Source organism: Suncus etruscus, chromosome 7 (assembly GCF_024139225.1).
Source record: "Suncus etruscus isolate mSunEtr1 chromosome 7, mSunEtr1.pri.cur, whole genome shotgun sequence".
Taxonomy (NCBI): domain Eukaryota; kingdom Metazoa; phylum Chordata; class Mammalia; order Eulipotyphla; family Soricidae; genus Suncus; species Suncus etruscus.
This window is the reverse complement of record NC_064854.1, coordinates 64,146,492-64,167,843: the sequence shown is the minus strand read 5'-3', so window position 1 is coordinate 64,167,843 and position 21,352 is coordinate 64,146,492. Positions and strand designations below refer to the sequence as shown.

Sequence of the window (21,352 nt, the reverse complement as noted above, 5' to 3'; positions counted from 1 at the left end):
TCCATGCAGGGGTTATGATTGACTTCTCCAACGGGCCTTCTGGCTGAAATATTTCTTGGGGGAAAATTCAGGCACTGCACCTGAAAAGCCAATAGACACATCTGGCATGTGCTTCCCTTAATAATGGAGACATCCATGTTGCATGCATGACAACCTGTTATGGAAGAAAGTTGTGTTTGGATATCCACTGCCCTGAAACTATAACCATAACACTTGCTCAATAGCCCTACAAATTAAACTCTGGCATAAAATAATTGATCCCACTGGGCAATATAGGTCAGCTCCTGGGAAGAGGCAGTCCAGTTCTTAAAGGAATCACTGAAGATGGTGGGTGATAGACTCTGATCATACTGGGGGAAATAATTGTCATTTAAGTACCAAACATTTGATTTTTTGCGAAGGGAGACTATATTGGCCAACTCCTATTGCTTCCTTTTGTAATGCTTGGCAAATCCAACCACCCTAGGATTGAGGTTTTCATTCCCTTTTTATATTTATTTATTTATTTATGTCCTTAGGTCACACCCGATGGCACACAGGGGCCACTTCTGGCCCTGCATCCAGCAGGCTCAGGGGACCACATGGGATGCTGGGGATTGAACCGGGATCCATCCCAGGTCAGTTGCATGCAAGGGAAACACATTACTGATATGTCATCGCTTTGGCCCCTGAGGTTTTTATAGTACCAATTTCCTAAAAGCTTCTGCTGATTACCTGGTGACCTTTAACTCTACTTTTACAAAGGCCAAGTACCCACATATAACCATTGTGATTTTGGGAAGAAGTCTAAAGGTATGACTGAGACAGGTGTCAATGTTTTTATTATCTCCTCTCAATATTGACCCCATAACTGGGCCGTGCAGGAAATATATTATATAGAATGCATGAAATAGGCACCTTGCCTTCTTTCTATATCTGTCCCAGTGATATACAGCTAAAAAGTATTGGCTCAGAGGGGTATTCAGGAAACTTATAGCCATAAATATTCCCCAGCCCATGAATCTATGAGGTCATGATATATACAAACAGTGGCACATTCAGATCATGATTACTCCCAAACACTCTTTCTGGTCTTGAATTTAGAGGCAAGCTTTTTAAATCGGAACCACTATGGTTCAGCATTTGTGTCCTCCAAATTCTCTGGAATTCTATGATCCTGTGTGTGCACCACAGTAGCCCCTCATAAAAGTAAAGTTTGAAGGTGTAGTAGATATGTTAGAGAAATAGATTAAGCAAGGATACATTGAAATCTCATTTTCAGAATAGATTTTCCTGTCTTTGTTATACAGAAAAAAACAGGCAAATGACAGTGGTTAATTGACTTAAGGAAAATTAACTCTACCATGGTTCCCATGGGCACCCTGCAACCTGGCCTCCCTGCCTTGGCAGCAATTCCTAAAGACTGGCTTCTGGTTGTGATAAACTTAAAAGACTGCTTTTACAACATACCTATACACACAGATGACCATAAATACCTTGCAATTTATATTCCTTATTTTCACAATAGGGCTGCATGCATAGATTATAATGGACAGTTTTACCTCAGGGAATGAACAACTTACCTACTATGTGTCAGTATTTTGTGAATGTGATTTTATGCTCCACTCATGCAAGGTTTCCCCATTTGGGAAACTATTCACTATATGGATGATATCTTGTTTGCATGTTCTAACAACAGTGAACTTCAGAGGTTATGTGAGGATGTGATGACAGGCTTACTGGTGGGTGGTTTACAGATTGCCACAGATAAAATTCATATGCTGCCCCTCTATGAATATTTGGGTTATGCTTTTAAGTGCACTACAGTGTGTCCCTTGAAAATTTTATTTACCAGAAATCTCAAAACCTTAATGATTTTAAAAACTGCTGGGAAACAATAATTAGTGCTAATTCAAAGCTTAGGAACTTAGCACCATTAAAGGGTACTCTTCCCTGGATAACCCTACTCAGCTAACTTCTGAAACTCAAAAGGAATTAGAATATTTATGGACCAGCCTCAAAAGTCCTATCTTTCCAGGTTTTCCCCTGGAGAAAAGGTGGCTATTATGTGCTATACCCCAATCACCAACCACAGCGATAGATCAATTATCTGAAAGTAGAATGGCTCTATTTACACAAAAAACATCCTTGATCCCTTGTGTCATATTTGGAGTTAATAGCCATCCCTATAATTAAGGGGATACTGTGGGTACATGCTTTACTTGGCTATGATCCTAATGTCATTGTCTTAACCATCCCTAAGAATAAAATTTAATTCATTTTGCCCCTCAGTGATGTCCTTAAAGAGCTTTAGCTTATTTGTCAGGAAAAAATTTCTTCCATTACCTGGTTGGAAAAACCTGGAATTTTTTTTTAGAAGAATGCCTTTTGCAATTTCTTCTTTTTATTCTCCCCATTCCTAATGCTAAAATATATTACAGTGATAGCTCATCAGCAGGGAAATTTGAGATCATTGTCCTCTCACTGACTACAACAGTAAATGTAAATTATAATTCTGCCCAACAAATAAAATTCACCATGTTGATTTACTTATTTTTCCATGTGTCAGGCCCTTATAATGTGGTGAATGACTTAGCATATTGGTCTTTTCCCTGGAATTATCACTTCTTCTCTAAATGCCCATAACCATGTGGTTCAGGATTTGCTTCAACAATTACAAGCTCTTGCCAAAGTGCTTTGAACCTGTTTTCATTACTCATATTAGGATTTATTCTGGCCTTCCTGGGCTGATGGCTCAAGGAAATTAAACTTCTGATTGCCTGGTGGCTCCTGCTTTTACATGACCTGTAGAAGAGCATCAAGTCTGACACACAAATGTCCACAAACTTCATACATTATCTCATTCCATGGAGACAATCCAGATAAATTGTCTGTCCATGCCCAGTTGGCACCTTATTGCACTATACTTTATATGTGGCTGAAGCTAACTCGTGACGTCTGCAGACAAGTGAATTAGAGCAGAGGGATGTTACACATGTTAACCTTTCTCAAAAAAACTTTTCTTCATGTAGTAGTTGATATTTACTCTCATTTTATATGGGCTGTCCCTATAATTCTGAAATAACTAAAGCCATTTGTTTCTTTGTGTTACAATGTATTTCTGTCATGGGCATTACCCATACCATCAAAACTGATGGCCCAGCCTAAATTAGTAAAACTTTTCAATAATACTGTAAAGTATAGCACATTAAAATGTTAATGGTAAAAAAATAAAATAAAATGTTAATGGTATCCCCTATAATCCTGATGGACAAAGTATCATTGAACATGCTCCCAGGTTTCTCAAAAACTGAATTATTAAAACAAATATAATGAGGTATGCTATTGCTTGACTTCTTATCCAAGTATTATTTTCTTATATTTCTTGAATTTACCTCAAGGCAAGCCTTACACAGCCACTGAAGGACGCTTTCAAGAAGGAACACAAACTAGGAAAATAGTCAGTTCAATTACTTGGGTAAAAATCGACAAAGGATATGTAAAAGATAACGTCCTCATCTGAGGAAAAGGTTATGCTTATATTTCCACTGTTGGCAGCCCCACCGAGAAACTCTGGGTTCCATTAAATCTCATCAGAAGTTGAATCCACTAAGACTCAGAAAGACCTTTAGCTCTTTAAACATAAAGCCTTATGTTATGCCACATAAGGGAATTAACCCAAAGAGGAGAAACTGTTCTCAGAACCTCCTACATCTGAACCACCCTAAGTAATAATAATCTTGTTTTGAAGCCCCTTGCTACTTCAACTTTGGGATGAAGAAAGAACCTCTTCTTTTAATGTGATCCAATAGTTTTGTTCACAGAAATCTGTGAAAAAGAAACTTGGATGGTATAGCCTCCTATTACAGTGTTCATTATAAGAATAAGTAGCTATAAGGGCTATCTCTGGGCCGCATGCTCAGGGGGCCAGTGAGGTGGGTGCTTGGTAGGAGTTTAAAGGGGACCCCAGGCTTTCCCCAATCCCCCACAGCACAAGAGGGGCTGGCTTCAGGAAGTCGTAGGCAACTTTCCTTCCTACCAGTGTCCATTCTGAAACCGTGCAAGGTGCTCCCAGGCAGAAAGTATAGACAATTATAATTCTTATAAGAATTCATTATAAGAATATTTGGGCAACTTATTTTTGATTTAAGTATGTTTGTAATTATGTCCTAATGTTTTTGTTCACAGATGTCTTTGAAAAAGAAACTTAAAAATTCTAGACTACTATTACAGTGCTCATTATAAGAATGTTTTGGCAATTTATTTTTAATTGAGCTGCAATTATATCCTAGTGTTTTGTCTTACAGAAGTCCATAGGAAAGAAAATGGATGTTCTACATTCATGTTACTGTGCTCAGTGCGCTAAACCTTATTACAGTGCTCATTATAAGAATGTTTTGCAACTTAATTTCAATTTAAAGATGTCTGGAAATGTTTTAATTTGTTTTTTTTATAAGAAGTCCACAGGAAAAATTGAAATCCCTTGACTAACATTACAGTGCTCAGTACTCTAAAATCTTATTATAGTGCTCATAATAATAATATTTTAGCAATTTATTTTTAATTTAATTATGTCTGCAACTATGTTCTAATTGTTTTTGTACACAGAAGTCTATAAAAGGAAAATTGGGTGCTCTAGACTCATATTACAGTGTTCAGGCTCTAGACTATTATTTCAATGCTCAGTATAAGAATGCTTACCAACTTATTTAAAAAGCTTTTGTAATATGCTTAAGACACGATATGGAAGAGCCCATTGTTTTGAGAATGATGTAACAATAATATAGTCTATGTTGCTTTTACAGGCAAGTCTACTCTTACCAGCATTTCCTGGAGAATAGTGTTATTATTATACCTAAATATTAGGGATTATAAAGTAAGACATCTTCTGAGGAATAGATACAACAACTTAATCTTAGTCCCCAGGTGTCCCAATATTACCTTGTGGCAAATAAGAGCCACTGAGTATGTTTCCCACTGCTGCCTGTTTTGCTTACCAGCCAACTTGTCCCAAACCCTCAGTGCACATGTGTGGGATGTGTGTAACACTCTCCAATTCCCACCTTTTCTCTGTCTCTCACCTCTTTCTCTCAGTCTCAAGTAAGGCTCCTATGGCCCACCAAAAGCAGGCCCATGATTCCCATTTAAATATTTGTAAGTTTGTTGATTTAACTTTACTTTTCTTTTTTTCATTTCATTTCATCTTATTTTTTTTATTATTTTATGTTTTTGTTTTTATGTTTGGGCTACATCCAGCAGCGCTCAGTGGTTACTCCTGAATATGCACTCAGAAATCATTCCTGGCAGGCTCAGGGAATCGTATAAGTTGACAGGGATTGAACCCAGGTCTGTTCTGAGTTGGCTGCATGCTAGGAAAGTTGGCCTACTGCTAGCCCCTTGTTTTTTATTTTAAATATAATGTTTATTTTATTTATTTGTATTTAAATATTGTATTTGTAACTATTTTTTAACTTAAGAATAACATATGTGTACAGTATATAAAAATTTGTTCATAATTTTTAAATTTCCGGGCTTCCAGGTCTTTAAGATCATTTTCCTTTCTGGTAGCCTGGAGCTTTTGCAAGCATGTCAGGCCTCCATGCTAAAGGCCTTTTTACCAAGCCTGGTGGCTGCAGGGCTTGGGCCACCCCAAGAGCCTTCCATCACTTTCCTCCTAAACTGCAGGGGGATCCCTGGGCCACACGCCCAGGGGGCCAGTGAGGTGGGTGCTGGGGAGGTGTTTAAAGGAGACCCAAGGATTTACCAACCCCACACAGCATAAGAGGGGCTAGCTTCAGGAAGTCGTAGGCAACTTTTCTTCCTACCAGTGTCCATTCTGAAACCGTGCAGGGTGCCCCCCACGCAGAAAGTATAGACAATTAATTAGGATATCATTGGATTTAATTTGTTTGTCATATCCAGAATGTCTATGTTGTATACTTTCCTTCCTCCCTTGGCTCACCACCCAGTGAGCCCACTGTCTATTACCTCACCCCCACTGTCAATTACCCCACATATAACCAATTTTACCCTCAGGTCTTGGCTTCCCATGCGACACATCATTATTCCCACTCAAGCCAGCTGCCAACCAGCTACCAAAGTCAAAAAATAGACTCATAGGCTGATAAGAAACCAGTATTCTGCTTCTTTTTTATCTATTCTCAGTGGCCTCTGTCCTCCACCTACCTTCACTGTGTAACTGCAGTTGCTACCATACTAGGTTTCTGATTAGTCCCCACTCAAAGACATTTCCCGATATGGGACTGCTGAAAGTCATTTCGCAGACTCCAGAAGGCCAAATCACAGACCAAAGTGGTGTCCTGAATTCAACACACTCCCCCAACTATTTCTAATGATATGAAAGGAACATGTATATCTCCTTTGAATATCTTAGATGTATTCCCTTAACTGCTATAACTCTTATTAAGTGTCTTCTTATACAGTGACAATTTTACCGTGTGTGTGTGTGTGTGTGTGTGTGTGTGTGTGTGTGAATTTAAGGAATTATGGTAGAAGAGTCTTTTGCTTTCATTTTTTGTTAGAACTAAGTTAAGGGGATTGATGGACTTGTTCCCTTGGCCCCCAGAGGCACCAATAATACCTTGTGGCATTGTTCCTCTTTTGCATAGATGCATTAAAATGGGAAAATATTACATATGCAAATAAGTCCTTTTCTTTTTTTAACTTTTTATTTTATTTATTTATTTATTTTTATTTTGATCATAATAAGTTACATATCTCTCACAGTAGTATTTTAGGTACATATTAACACTGAATCAGGGAAATACCCATCATCAAATTTGTTCTCCCCTCACCCCCTTTCCCTTCTTGCAGCCATATCCCCCACCATCACCCCCCGGGCTGCTAGAGTAGGTGGTCCTGTCTTTGTCTAGTTTACTATTAGTGATCATATATCTGTTTGGTCCTGGTACCTCCCTTGTTCCCACCTCTATTTGAGAGGTGGAGCTCGATAATTGGTTTTGTTTGAAGAAAAGAAAAGCAATAGCATGGAATAAAAAATAAAAAATAAGGAAAAATTAAAAAATTAAAAAAAAGTCAAATAAGCTAGAAATGGTGGAGTTCTTGGCTTTCAACCTCAGTTTGAGCAAGGACATGAAAAAGGTAATTGAAACAACACATCAATACAGAAAGAAGGGCGGGAGATGGAGGCGGGATGCGGAGCGTCAGTCTCCCTGCAGAGCTCGGGCCACTTGCGCTTCGGGCGCTGCAGCCACGACCAAGTGACTTCATGTGAGGCTCCGCCAGCAGCCCCTCACTCCCCACCCTCCCTCCTCCCGCCCCTCCTTCCTCTCCTCCTCCTTCCCCGGAATCCCCTATCCCAGCCGGCGCTGACAGCTTGGGTTGGGGGATCCCGCTGCTGCAGCCGTCGCAGGTCCTGTGCAGGCTGCTGCAGCTGGGCCCATGGCACCACCGGGCTGGCCATGGAGCGGCCCCTGAACAGCTCGGTGGAGGAGGAACTCGAGTGGCAAATGGCGGCCAGCCGCAGGAGGAAGGCCTGACCCAGATCCGCGGGTCCTGGCAGGTGTAGGAGGCCGAGGATCTGTCCACCGAGGCCACCACGCAGGACGAGGACTACAACGACCTCGACCCCCGTCGGACCCCGAGGACCTCCCCTACGCCAAGCTGCCCGCCAGCTGCCAAGCGAGGAAACATGCCCAATGAGAAGATCGCGACATGGCTCAAGGACTGTCGTACCCCTTTGGGAGCCTCGCTGAATGAGCAGAGTGGTAATACTCTCAAGGGTGTGCTTGTGAGAAATGGAGGAAGTTTTGAAGATGATCTGTCATTGGGAGCTGAAGCCAATCAACTCCATGAATCTGATGCTCGAATTGAAAACTGCAGTAATATCTTGGCCAAAGAAAGAAGACTACAGTTTCATCAGAAAGGGAGAAGTATGAATTCCACTGGATCTGGAAAAAGTAGTGGTACAGTCTCAAGTGTTTCTGAATTATTGGAACTTTATGAGGAAGATCCTGAAGAAATTCTTTATAATCTTGGATTTGGACGAGATGCTTCTAAAATTTCTTCCAGATTTTTTTAATTCATCCTCATTTGCCAGAGAGATAGATATTAAAGTATTTTTAAGTGCTTAAATGCAACGAATGGAAGTAGAGAATCCAAATTATGCTTTAACAAGTCGTTTTCGCCAAATTGAAGTACTCACTACTGTGGCCAATGCTTTTTCTTCTTTATATTCCCAACTCTCTGGTACGCCTTTGCAGAGAATTGGAAGTGTGTCCTCAGTGACCTCTACTAAGGAGACAACAGAATCTCTTCCACCTTTAACCTGAAGTAATACGGCAAATCGGTTAATGAAAACATTATCAAAACTAAACTTATGTGCTGATAAAACAGAGAAAGGAGATACTACTAGCGCTTCCCCAGCAGCTGAGAAAGAAAAGATTGTGAATGTGTCAGTGATTGAAGACAGTGGTAATAAAAATTATCCAAAGACTCAAAAAATTATGAAGAAGAAAGACTCAGCCTCTGTATTGCCTACAGTTATAGAAGTATCAGGTAGCTCAGCATCTGTTATGGACAATGTTGATATTAATATAGTTTTTGATGAAGCAAATAGTAATTTGAATCAAGGAACTTAAAGTGAACAAAGTAAAGCAACTCAAAGTCATAAAATAAACTGGAGGAGGAATCTGCTATTATAGAATCTGACCTAGGCAGAGGTTACAAGCTATCCAGCCACAATGAGCTGGGAAATGGCAGTGACTTGAAAATGATTCATATATCTATGCTTAAAAAAGAACTCTGTGTACCACTGACTAACCCATCCATAAGAAATATAATGGTACAGCAGAATGACTCCTTTGAAATGGAAGAGGTTCAAAGTACAGAGGGAGAAGTTCCTCATGTTCCAGCCACTTATCAGCTAGGTCTTAAATTCAAGAGAGTTCATTTGTTATGTACATTTGTTATGTACAGCAAGTCAGCATTCTGATAGCAGTGGTGTTGCAGAAGATTCAACAGACTGTCTCTCCCTCAATCATCTGCAGGTTCATGAGTCCTTGTAAGCCATGGGGAGTTGTGCTGATAGTTGTGACAGTGAGACAACAGTCACCTCATTCAGTGAAGAACTTGTCACACCAACAGTCCAAGACCAGTCTTACTTTAATGAGTCTGAGGAGGAATCTCCTACCCCTTTTCAGAAAGGAGGAGAGAAGGCACTGTCAGAAGTTACTGACAAAAGGTCACATAGCCAGGATATCTCCCAGTGCGAAACTGTTGAGAATACAGGAAATAAACAGTCCACCTGTAGTGCAGAGGATCACGTTACTGAAGTCACTGAAACAAAAGAGCCTTTATCTCCACCATAGCCTGAGGAGCTGCAGAGAGAAGCTAGTGCTGTTGAGTACAGTGAGAAGGGCTTTAAAACTAGCACTGGCGTTCCTTCTTCCGTGGACAGAGTTAACACAGCTTTGCAAAGAGCTCAAATGAAGGTTTCCAGTCTGTCTAACCAAAGAGTAAGGCATAGCCTCATAAAATCAAAAGATTTGTTAAAACAGAGGTACTTAGCAAAAGCTGGGTACCCTCTAAGAAGGTCTCAGTCTTTACCAACCCCCTTATTGAGCCCAGTGAGGGTCATGTCCACAGTCAATGTTTGGTTGTTCCCTGGAAAGGAGACCCGATGTAGTCCACCTTCCTTCACTTACTAGTACATGCCAGAAGAGGAACAGCAACTAGCACAGGAAGTGGCAGAGCATGATGGTCAACCTGTAGTTAAATCCTCAATTTTTATCTCTTCATCATCTGTGAGGAAAGAAGTCTCTCAGAGCAAGGCCCACCAGATGAAGGAATGCCATCACTCAAGGACTCCTAACTGCTCCCTCTATACTCCAGCACCTATCTCTCAGTCCACCTTCTCCCTTCACTCTCTCCACTCTGAGTGGCAGGAAAGGCCCTTCTGTGAGCACACAAGAACTCTGAGCACTCACAGTGTCCCCAACATATCAGGCTCCACCTGTAATGCCTTTTTCCCTTTTGGATGCCCTTACTTTCATCACCATGCTCCCTACCAACCCTGCCCTGCCAACCCTCCTTCTGCCATTGAGATGCAGCTTCGAAGAGTATTGCATGATATTAGAAACTCACTGCAGAATCTGTCACAGTACCCTATGATGAGAGGAGCTGATCTTGCTGCTACTTTCTATAGTACTCAGAAATCATCTGTTCTACCTCTCTATGAAAATACTTTTCAGGAGCTTCAGGTAATGAGGCGAAGCCTAAACTTATTTAGGACATAGATGATGGATTTAAAGTTAGCAATCCTGCGACAGCAAACCATGGTCTATCATCATATGAATGAAGAGGAAAGGTATGAAGTTGATCAGCTCCACAGTCTGAGAAATTCAGTTTGAATGAAGCTTCAGGAACTGAGCTGCAACTGGAAGAGTGCCTGATGGGGCTGGAGGAGCAGCTGTGGGTGCGCACTCCTTCTCGTTTCCAGTCCTCAACCATCATGGGGATGTGTGGCAGTAGAAGCGCTGATAACTTATCACACCCTTCTTCATTGATTTTAATGGAACCAGTCACTAAATTGATGCGAGAACAATCATATTTGAAGTCTGAATTGGGCTTAGGACTTGGAGAAATGGGATTTGACATTACTCCTGGAGAAAGCTCAGAATCTGTTTTCTCCCAAGCTACATCTGAGTCGTTTTCTGTCTGTTCTAGTCCTTCTCATGCTAATAGAAGAACTGGAATACCTTCTGACTCTCTTGTCAAATCTAAGACCTGCCTGGTACCATGAAAGAAGGTATTCCGAGATTCAGTGGTCCTCACACCAACTTCTCCTTTTAGAACAGGCTCTATACAGACACCTCGAGATGTGGAAAGTTCTGAAGAAGCTGGAGCAGCTGAAGAAGCCACAGAAACTAGAGGGTGAAAGTCTGAAGTGGATGAAGAGTATGGAAAACCCCTTTAGTGTCAGATGCTGAGGAAATGCCTAAAAAGGTAGAACAAAAAAAATTGCAACAAGTCATAAGGAAGATTAAAGAGTCCATTGTTGGTGAAATTAGGCAGGAAATTTTAAGTGGACTTTGGGCAGCAGTATCTTCAAACAAAGCATCTAATTCAAAGCAAGACAGTCATTAATTAGAATTAATAGGTTGCCTGGATACTCTTGTTGACATGATACTAGACTTACAATGATATACAATGATATACAAAAATATTTGTGCTTCAGAAGATATTTGCTGCTGAGATGGGCTACTGTACAGTGTACAATGTTTATTTTATGCATATCTTAGAAGTACATAAAATTAGACATCTTGCCAAATAAAAATACAGAAAGAAATATCAAATTAAATATCCAGTGAGCTCTACAGCAATAAAGACAAGCACCACACAACAGTCTTGGTTCTGAAATCAAACCATGCCGGAGTACAAAAAGAAAGAGAAAGATAAAATAAAATAAAATAAAATTGGAGACATCAATATCTACACCAAAATAAAGATGTCTATAAAAATCGATCAATCAATAAATTTATATGTGGAAAATGATTATTTTGTGCCTTTTTTTCTTTTTCTCCTGCTTAGGCACAGTAACTATTGGGGGTATTATAGAGGGAATTTCCTTGGCCTAGGGGATACACAGTTTCTCCACCCCTGAAGTGTATGTACTGTCATGGGATTAACTATAGACTCCTTGCATGATCATTTACTTTCCCCTTGGTGCTTTCATGGTGTATGGAAGACTTCTGCTTTGTCTTGGATCAGACCTCGCTATCTAGAGATCTTGGTGACTGTGCAGCTCAAGGAATGGAGCTTATGATGAAGTCTTTCTTTGTGGTTCTAGCAGTTCTGCTTCTTCAGTGTCGTTTTAATCCATCTTCTGCAGTTGGTGGTCTTGGTCATTTTGTTGCTCCTAGGATGGAGCCTGGGATAAAGTCTTTCATTATGTTTCTGAAAGATCCGTTCAGTTGCGGTTGTCTGTCAGACCTCTGGAATTGGAGATCTTGTTTGTTGAAGAGATCGAAGACCAAAAGCTAGGCTAGAGCTTTTTGATGCTGTTGTTGTTGTTGATCCCGGGATGCATACTGTCGAGTCCTGGATGTAACAACCAGTCATCTGTATATAGCGATCTTGGCTTTTGCTCAGGTCAAAGGATGACATGTTTTCTGATTTTGTCTTATTGTTGGCTGATGAGAAAGGACAACTTGCTCTTAGATCAAGTTGTTCCCTTTCCTTGTTGTCAGGTTATCAATTTAGAACTGGTTCATGTTGGTGTCAGAGCAGCATTATGCATGCCCTGGAGCAGCTCCTGGAGCTGGGATCCAGGAGTCAAGGCTGAATGGTCATTGTCTAGTTTCCTGGAGTCTGAGTTGTTTCCACGTGACATACGTTCAGGGTGGGAGATGTCCCTGTGTTGTAAACAAGTATGAGTTCTTATCTCTAGTAGATAAGAGCTTGTTTTTACATGTAAAATTTCCCATTTGTTTAATATGCCTTTGCAGGAAGAATTGGGGCTACATTATATTGCTGGTGAATTTGGGGGTGGAGAGAGAAGAAAACAGACACCTGACAAAAACTAAGAATATATATGCTCACACATATCTAAAGAAAAAAATTTCTTTTAAAATAAGATTAAATAAAAGATGTAATTAAAGGAATAAAGTGGGGCCAGGAGAGATAGCATGGAGACAAGGCATCGTCCTTCCTGCAATAGGACGGTGGCTCAGAATCCGGCATCCCATAGGGTCCCCCATGCCCAACAGGGTGTATATCTGAGCATAGAGCCAGGAGCACCCTTCGAGTGTTGCCAGGAGTGACCCAAAAGAAGTAAAAACAAATCAAATCAAAAAAACAAAAACTAAAACAAAACAAAACAAACAAAAAACAACTAGAATAAAAAAGAAAAAAAAGAATAAAATAGAAAAGGGAGAAAGTGATACAGGAGATTACTTTACAGTTGGGGAGAAACAGAATAAGGGGTATTATTATATAGGTTTATACTTATGATGAAAGTATAGGCTTCCCCATTGTCTTTTGAGATTTTCTTGTTAGTTGTGGGGTCCAGGCAGGGAGGTCTTGGTTAGAGTTCTCACCATGGGGGTCCTTTGGAGCTAGTTCAGGTATCAAGCCACAGTCCATATTAGGGAGAGGTGATTAGGAGGACCATACTGCATGGGCCAGTCGGGGAGTTGATTGTGTTTTCTTGCAGGGAACGAGGTGAGAGTTTGAGTGGGTGTCTCTTCACTTGAATAGTGGGTTCTGCCTCGTTGGGGTAGGAGGTCGGTCTTGATGCCTAATGGGTTAAGAACTGAGGGTGAAGAGTTAAAATGTGGTGGGGATATTCGGGGTGGTATTGAGTGGTGAAGGGAGAGTTGGATTTCTGGAGAAGGGGGAGGTATATGGAAGGGGTTATGTAGAGTATAGGTATGGGTTGTTTGTGGTTTAGGTTTGTTCCTTAAGGAGGATTCCTATCTCTGTGTGCTCCTGCCCACATATAAACATATAGAAATTAGATTAGGTGTACATTAATGTAGAGAGGTGAGGAGGGCAAGAGGTGCGCTGAGTACTAAGTATAGTACTTATAAGGAAAGGTAACTAACAGATCAACTTTTGGATATGTATAGGTTACATGTCTCGAGTAATGACCATTGTGTTAGTGTGGTCTATCTATATAGGTGTTTACCCTAGCAGTATTGTCCACAGAACCCTGTATGTCAGCTTTACTTTCCTATAGAGGAGGTAACCATGTGTTTTTATTTGACATAGATTGAATTGATGATAGTGAGAAGGTGGAAGAAGAGGAAGACAAAAAGAGAGAATAGGAAAAACAAAACAAAACAAAAATCAAATGACAACAGCAAAAATACGGAATAACGAGAAGAGATGGTATAAGAGCAAGGGCATGTTAGTTTGGTTGAATGTGTTAGATGCTTAGGCCCTGTGGTAAAAAATATGTAGGTCACAGTTGTTGCTTCAGTGATCTGGCTGGTCGTGTGCTTCAGGTCCTAAAAAAAGGCATAATCTAGAGATAAAGGGTATGTTAAAGAGTTTTATCTGGCCATTTTCATGATTCAAGCAGGGCAAGGTGCCTCGTGTGACTAAGCACCAAGGTACCACCATAGGATGTTCACCCTTTGTATCCAGGAACCCCAATGGACAGAAAAACTGAGAGGTTATTTTAAATGTGATAAGGTTAAGGCATTCAAACATAATGTTTTGAAATATTTTCGTTGGACTCAGTAATTTCCCGTTATAATCTTTGCCTGTAATTCTGTATAAGATTCCTAGTAAATTATTATGGGCCTTTGTAGTAAAATGATAATTACATACCTATTCTCTTAACGCTGCTTTTTCTGCTGTTGCTGGTTTATGATGTAATGTATAGTTGGGCTTTGTGTTGTTTCTCTTCCCTTTGTTTTGGACTCTACTCCCCAGTATATGGTGATTATTACAGTGTTTGAGGTTTCTATCCTGTTACACCCTATTATTTAATTGTGGGGTATTGGTGTATATTTGGGTACTTTAGAATATTGCTATCGTTCTGTGTTTATCTTTTGTCTTCTGGCTTGCTTCATTTAACATAATATGTTCTAAGTCCATCCATGTTGCTGCAAAGTCTGTGATTGTATCATTTCTGACTGCCATGTAGTATTCATTGTGTATAGATACCACATCTTAGTGATCCATTCATCTGTTGGTGGACATCGAGGTTGGTTCCAGGATTTGGCTATTATACTGAGTGCTGTGATAAATAGTGGGGTGCACACATATTTTGGGATGAATGTCCTTCCAAGTTGGGGGTAGATACCTAGGAGAGCAATTGCTGGGTCAAATGGCAGCTCAATTCTGAGTTTCTTGAGCACTCTCCAGACTGTTCTCTATAGGGGTTTGACTAGGGGGCATTCCCACCAGTAGTGGATGAGAGTGCCTTTCCTACTGCATCCCTGTCAACGTAGATTGTTCCTATTATTTTATATGTGAGCCATCCTCACTGGTCTAAGGTGGTACCTCATTGTTGTCTTGATTTGGATTTCTCTAATGATGAGTGAAGGTGAGCATGTTTTCATGTGTTTGTTGGCCATCTTTCGGTCTTCTTTGGAGAAGTTCTATTCATTTCATCACCCCATTTTTTATGGCTTTATTTGATTTGGGGGGACTCAGCTTTCTGAGTGATTTGTATATTCTGGTTATTAGCACTTTATCTAATGTGTGAGTGCAAAAAATTTTCCGATTCAGTTAGCTGTCTTCTTGTTTTAAGTTGGGTTTCCTTTGCCATGCAGAAGTTTCTTAGTTTGATATAATCCCATTTGTTTATGTTTGATGCTAAAGTTTTTGCAATTGGCATTATATCATCAAAGACTTTTTTAATATATAGGTCTTCAAGTGTTCTGCCTATTTTTCCTCAATAAACTTTATAGTTTCTGATATAATTTCAAGGTCTTTAATCCATTTTGAGTTGACTTTTGTATAAGGAGTGAGGTATGGGTCAATTTTCAGTTTCTTACAGACGGTTTTCCAGTTGTACCAACACCATTTGTTGAATAGACTTTCTTTGTTCCATTTCAAGTTTTTGGCTCTATTGTCAAATATTATTTGACTGTATATCTGGGGATTTATGTCTGGAAACTCTGTTCTAACCCACTGGTCTGAGGCTTTGTTTTTGTTCCAGTACCATGCTTTTTATCATTTTTTTATTGTAAGAATTTATTCAAGAGACAAAATTGATTAACATAATGAGGTAAACTAACATAACATAATATAGTGACATAACATATAATATAATATAATTGATATAATAATACATGTAAGTCAAAGAAAGTTTCTGATTAAAAACACATTTTTTCCCATTATGGCTTACATATCTTTCACAGTAGTATTTTAGGTACATATTAACATTGGGTCAGGGGAATACCCATCACCAACTATGTCCTCCCCCCATTCCAGTTCCCTTTCTATAATCCATATACCCCACCATCACCCCCCCCCAGGCTGCTAGAGTAGGTGGACCCCTCTTTGTCTGGCTTACTATTAGTGATCACTTATCTGTTTGGTCCTGGAACCCTGGAACCCTCCCTTGTTTCCCCTTAAGAGGCAGAGCTAAAAACATTGAGGTATGTGGTTTTGTTTGAAGGCAAGAAAAGCAATAGAATGGGGTACCAAATAAGAGGAAAACAAAAAATAAGTCAAAAGTCAAATATGCTGAAAATGGGCTGAGTCCCTCTAGAGGCTTCCAACCTCAGTTTTAGAGAAAATTTGAAAAAGGTAATTGAAATACCACAACAATACAGAAAAAATTATCGAATTAAATAACCGGTGAGCACTACAGAAATAAAGATAAGCACCACATAATAGTCTCAGTTCTGAAATCAAATCATGCTCAAGTGCAAAAAGAAAGAGAAAGACAAGACAAAATAAAATAAAATAAAATAAAATAATATTGGAGACATCAACGGTAATCTCCACACCAAAATAAAGACGTCAAAAAAGCGATCAATCGATAAATTAACATGTGGAAAAATGATTGTTTTGTGCTTTTTTTTCTCCTTTTCTTTATCTTCTTGCATAGGCACAGTAATCATTGGGGATATTGTAGAGAGAATTCCCTTGACCTAGGAGATGCAGGGTTTCTCCACCCCTGAAGTATACTGTCATGGGATTAACTCTAGACTTTTTGCATGATCATTTACTCTCCCCTTGCGGCTTTTGTGGTGTGTGGAAGACTTCTGCTTTGCCTTGGATGGTAAAATTAGACCTCTGTTTCTAGAGATCTTGGTGGCTGTGCAGCTCAGGGAATGGAGTTTATGAAGTCTTTCTTTGTGGTTCTAGCAGTTATGTTTCTTCAGTGTCATTTTAATCCATCTTCTGTAGTTGGTGTTCTTGGTCGTTATGTTGCTCCTAGACTGGAGCCTGGGATAAAGTCTTTCGTTATGTTTCCAGAAGACCTGTTCAGTTGTGATTGTCTCAGTCAAACTTCTGGAATTGGAGCTCTTGTTTGTTGAACAGATTGTATACCAAAAGCTAGGCTAGAGCTTTTTGTTGCTCTTGTTGTTGTTGTTGTTGGTCCCTGGATGTGTACTGTCCAGTCTTGGTTGCAACAACCAGTATATAGCGATCTTGGCTTTTGCACATATCAAAGGGTGACCTATTTTCTGATTTTGTCTTATCGATAGCTGATGAGGGAGGACAACTTGCTCTTACATCAAGTTGTTCCCATTTTCTCCTTGTCAGGTTATCAATTTAGGACTGGCTCATGTTGGTGTCAGAGGAGCATTGTAAATGCCCTAGAGGGGATTTGGTTCCTTGAGCTGTTGTGGAGAACTCTGTCGTATCTATGTCTGGGATCCAGGAGTTAAGGCTGAACGGTCAGTGTTTATTTCCCTGGAGCCTAAGTTGTTTCCACATGACATACATTCAGGGTGGGAGATGTCCCTGTGTTGTAAACAAGTATGAGTTTTTATTCCTAGTTTTTATAAGTACTATTTCCCCTTTGTTTAATATGTCTTTGCAGGAGGAAGTGGTGCTACTTCATATTGCTGCTGGATTTGGGGGGATGGAGAGAAAAGAAACCAGACTCCCAACAAAAACTAAGAATATATATGCTCACACATATCTAAAGGAAAAAAAAGTTTCTTAAAAAAAAAGAAGATTAAATAAAAGATGTAATTAAAGGGATAAAGTGGGGTCAGGAGAGATAGCATGGAGATCAGGCATCTGTCCTTTCTGCAGAAGGGCAGTGGCTCAGAAGCTGGCATCCCATATGGTCCCCAAGCGTAGAGCCAGGAGCACCCTCTGAGTGCTGCCAGGAGTGACCCAAAAGAAACAAAAACAAATCAAATCCAATAAAAACTAAAACAAGCAAAATAATCTAACAAGAATAAAAAAACAGAGTAAAGAGGGAGAAAGTAATACAGGAGACCACTTTCCATTTGGGGAGAAACAGGATAAGAGGTAGTGTTATATAGATCTATATTTATGATGAAAGAATAGGGTTCCCCCTTGTATTTTGAGATTTTCTTGTGAGGTGTGGGGTCCAGGCAGGGAGGTCTTGGGTAGAATTCTTGCAGTGGGGGTCCTTTGGAACTAATTCCGTTATCAAGCCACAGTCACATTAGGGAGAGGTGATTAGGAGGGCCACACTGCATGAGTCTGTCAGGGTGTTGGTTTTATTTTCTTGCCGGGAATGAGGTGAGAGCTTGAGTTGGTGTCTCTTCACTTGGGTAGTGGGTATTGGCTCGTTGTGGTAGGAGGTCTTTCTTGGTGCCTAGTGGATGAAGAGCTGAGGGTGAAGAGTTAGAGTGTGGTGGGGATATCGGGGGTGGGATTAATGTAGAGAGGTGTGGAGTGCAAGAGGTATGCTGAGTACTAAGTATAGTACTTGTAAGGAAAGGAAACATTTAATATAATAGATCAGTTTTTGGGTATGTATAGGTTTTGTGTCTCGAGTACTGACCATTATGTTAGTGAGGTCTATCTATATAGGTGTTTACCCTTTTCAGTTTGTCCACAGCACCCTATATGTCTGCATTCCTTTCCTATAGAGGAGGTAGCCATGTGGTTTTTATTTGACATAGATTGAGTTGATTATAGTGAGGATGAGAAGGTGGAAGAAGAGGGAGAGAAGAAGAGAAAATAGGAAAAACAAGACAAAACAAAACAAACCAACAATCAAACACCACAAGCAACAAAAATACGAAGTACTGAGAAGAGAGGCTATAAGAGCAAGGCATGTTAATTTGGTTGAAAGGATTCAATGCTTGGGCCCTGTGGTAAAAATCCGTAAGTCTCGGTTGTTGCTTCGGTGATTTGGCTGGTCCTGTGCTTCAGGTCCTAAAAGAAGGCATAATCTAGAGATAAAGGGTATGTTAAAGAGTTTTATCTGGCCATTTTCATGCTTCAAGCAGAGTATCGTGCCTCGTGTGACTGAGCACTGAGGTACCACCATAGGATGTTCACACTTTGTATCCAGGAACCCCTATCGACAGAGAAACTGAGAGATTATTTTAATAGTGGTAAGGATAAGGCATTCAAATATAATGTTTTGAAATGTTTCCATGAGACTCAGTAAGTTCCCATCATAATCTTTACCTGTAATCCTGTATATAATTCCTAGTAAATTATTATGGGCCTTTGTAGTAAAACGATAATTACCTACCTGTTCTCTCTATGCTGCCGTTTTTGTTGTTGCTCGTTTCTTTATGATATATTGTGTAGTTGGGCTTTGTGTTGTTTCTCTCCCCTTTGTTTTGGGCTATACTCCCCAGTATATGGTGATTATTACTGTGTTTGAGGTTCCTATCCTGTTACACCCTGTTATTTAATCGTGGGGTATTGGGTTTATAGCTGGTGTATATTCTAGGTACTTCAGAATAGTGCTACCATTCTGTGTTTATCTTTTGTCTTCTGACTTACTTCGTATAATATAATATGATCTAGGTCCATCCACGTTGCTGCAAAGTCTGTGATTGTATCATTTCTGACTGCCATTTAGTATTCCATTGTGTATAGATACCACATCTTAATAATCCACTCATCTGTTGTTGGACATCGAGGTTGGTTCCAAGACTTGGCTATTATACTGAGTGATGCGATAAATAGTGGGGTGCACACATATTTTGGGATGAATGTCCCTCCGACTTGGGGGTAGATACCTAGGAGAGCAATTGCTGGGTCAAATGGGAGCTCAATTCTGAGTTCCTTGAGAACTCTCCAGACTGTTCTCCATAGGTGTTGGACTTGGGGGCTTTCCCACCAGCAGTGGATGAGAGTGCCTTTCATACTGCGTCCCCGCCAACACAGATTGTTCCCATTATTTTTGATGTGGGCAATACTCACTGGTGTAAGGTGGTACCTCATTGTTGTCTTGATTTGGATTTCTCTAATGATGAGTGAAGGTGAGCATGTTTTCATGTGTTTGTTGGCCATCTTTTGGTCTTCCTCAGAGAAATGTCTATTCATTTCATCTCCCCATTTTTCTATGGCTTTCTTTGGTTTTGGGGGACTCAGCTTTCTGAGTGCTTTGTATATTTTGGTTATCAGTCCCTTATCTGATGTATTGAGTGCGAAAATTTTTTCCCATTCAGTTAGCTGTCTTCTTGTCTTGAGTTGGGTTTTCTTCGCCATGCAGAAGCTTCTTAATTTGATGTAATCCCATTTGTTTATGTTTGACGCTAAAATCCTTGCCATTGGTGTTCCATCCTCGAAGACTTTTTAAATATATAGGTCTTCGAGTGTTCTGCCTATTTTTCCTCAATAAACTTTATAGATTCTGATCTAGTTTCAAGGTCTTTAATCCATTTTGAGTTGACTTTTGTATAAGGAGTGAGGTATGGGTCAATTTTCAGTTTCTTACAGGTTTTCCAGTTGTACCAACACCATTTGTTGAATAGACTTTCTTTGTTCCATTTCAAGTTCTGGGATCTATTGTCAAATATTAGTTGACTGTGTATCTGGGGATTTATGTCTGGAAATTCTGTTCTAACCCTCTGGTCTGAGGCTCTGTTTTTGTTCCAGTACCACGCTGTTTTGATCACTATGGATTTATAATATAGCATCAGATTAGTTAAAGAAATGCCACTCAGTTTCTAGTTTTTCAGTATCTCTTTTGCTATCCTGGGTCTTTTGTGGTTCCAGATGAATTTTATGATTGATTTTTCTAAGTCTTGGAAGAATGATGCCTGGATTTAGATGGGGATTGCATTGTATCTATATAGAAGTTTGGGTAGGGTAGTCATTTTGATTATGTTGATTCTACCTACCCATGAGCATGGGATGTTCTTCCATTTCCTTAGATCCTCTTCAATTTCTTTCTGAAGTGTTTTGAAATTTCCCTGGTATAAATCCTTCATTTCCCTTGTAAGGTTGATTCCTAGGTACTTGATATTTTTGAAACTATTTTAAATGGAATTGTATTTTTATCTCTGTCTCTTCAGCTTCGCTATTTGTACAGAGAAATGCTACTGTCTTTTGTGTATTGACTTTATAACCAGCCACTTTGCTGTAATGGTTAATTATTTCTAGGAGATTTACTGTGGAATCTTTAGGGTTTTCCATGTATATCATTATGTCATTTGCAAAAGGAGATAGTTTGAGTTCCTCTTTCCCAATTTGCATCCCTTTGATTCCCTTCTCTTGTCTGATTGCGATTGCAAGGACTTCTAAGATTATATTGAATAAGAGTGGAGAGAGTGGACAGCCTTGCCTAGTTCCTGACTGTAGAGGAAATGCTTCTAGTTTTTCACCATTAAGGATAATGTTGGCTGTGGGATTTTCATAGATTGCTGTAACTATCTTGAGGAAGGTTCCTTCTAACCCTATTTTGCTAAGTGTCTTCAACATGAAAGGGTGTTGTTGGATTTTGTCAAATGCCTTCTCTGCATCTATTGATATG

General features: G+C 39.8%; 1 pseudogene; it reads left to right on the top strand.

Annotated features, from left to right (window-relative positions):
- The first annotated feature begins 7,421 nt into the window (after window positions 1-7,421).
- Window positions 7,422-11,106, top strand: LOC126013649 (protein ITPRID2-like; annotated as a pseudogene).
- Window positions 11,107-21,352: the final 10,246 nt, after the last annotated feature.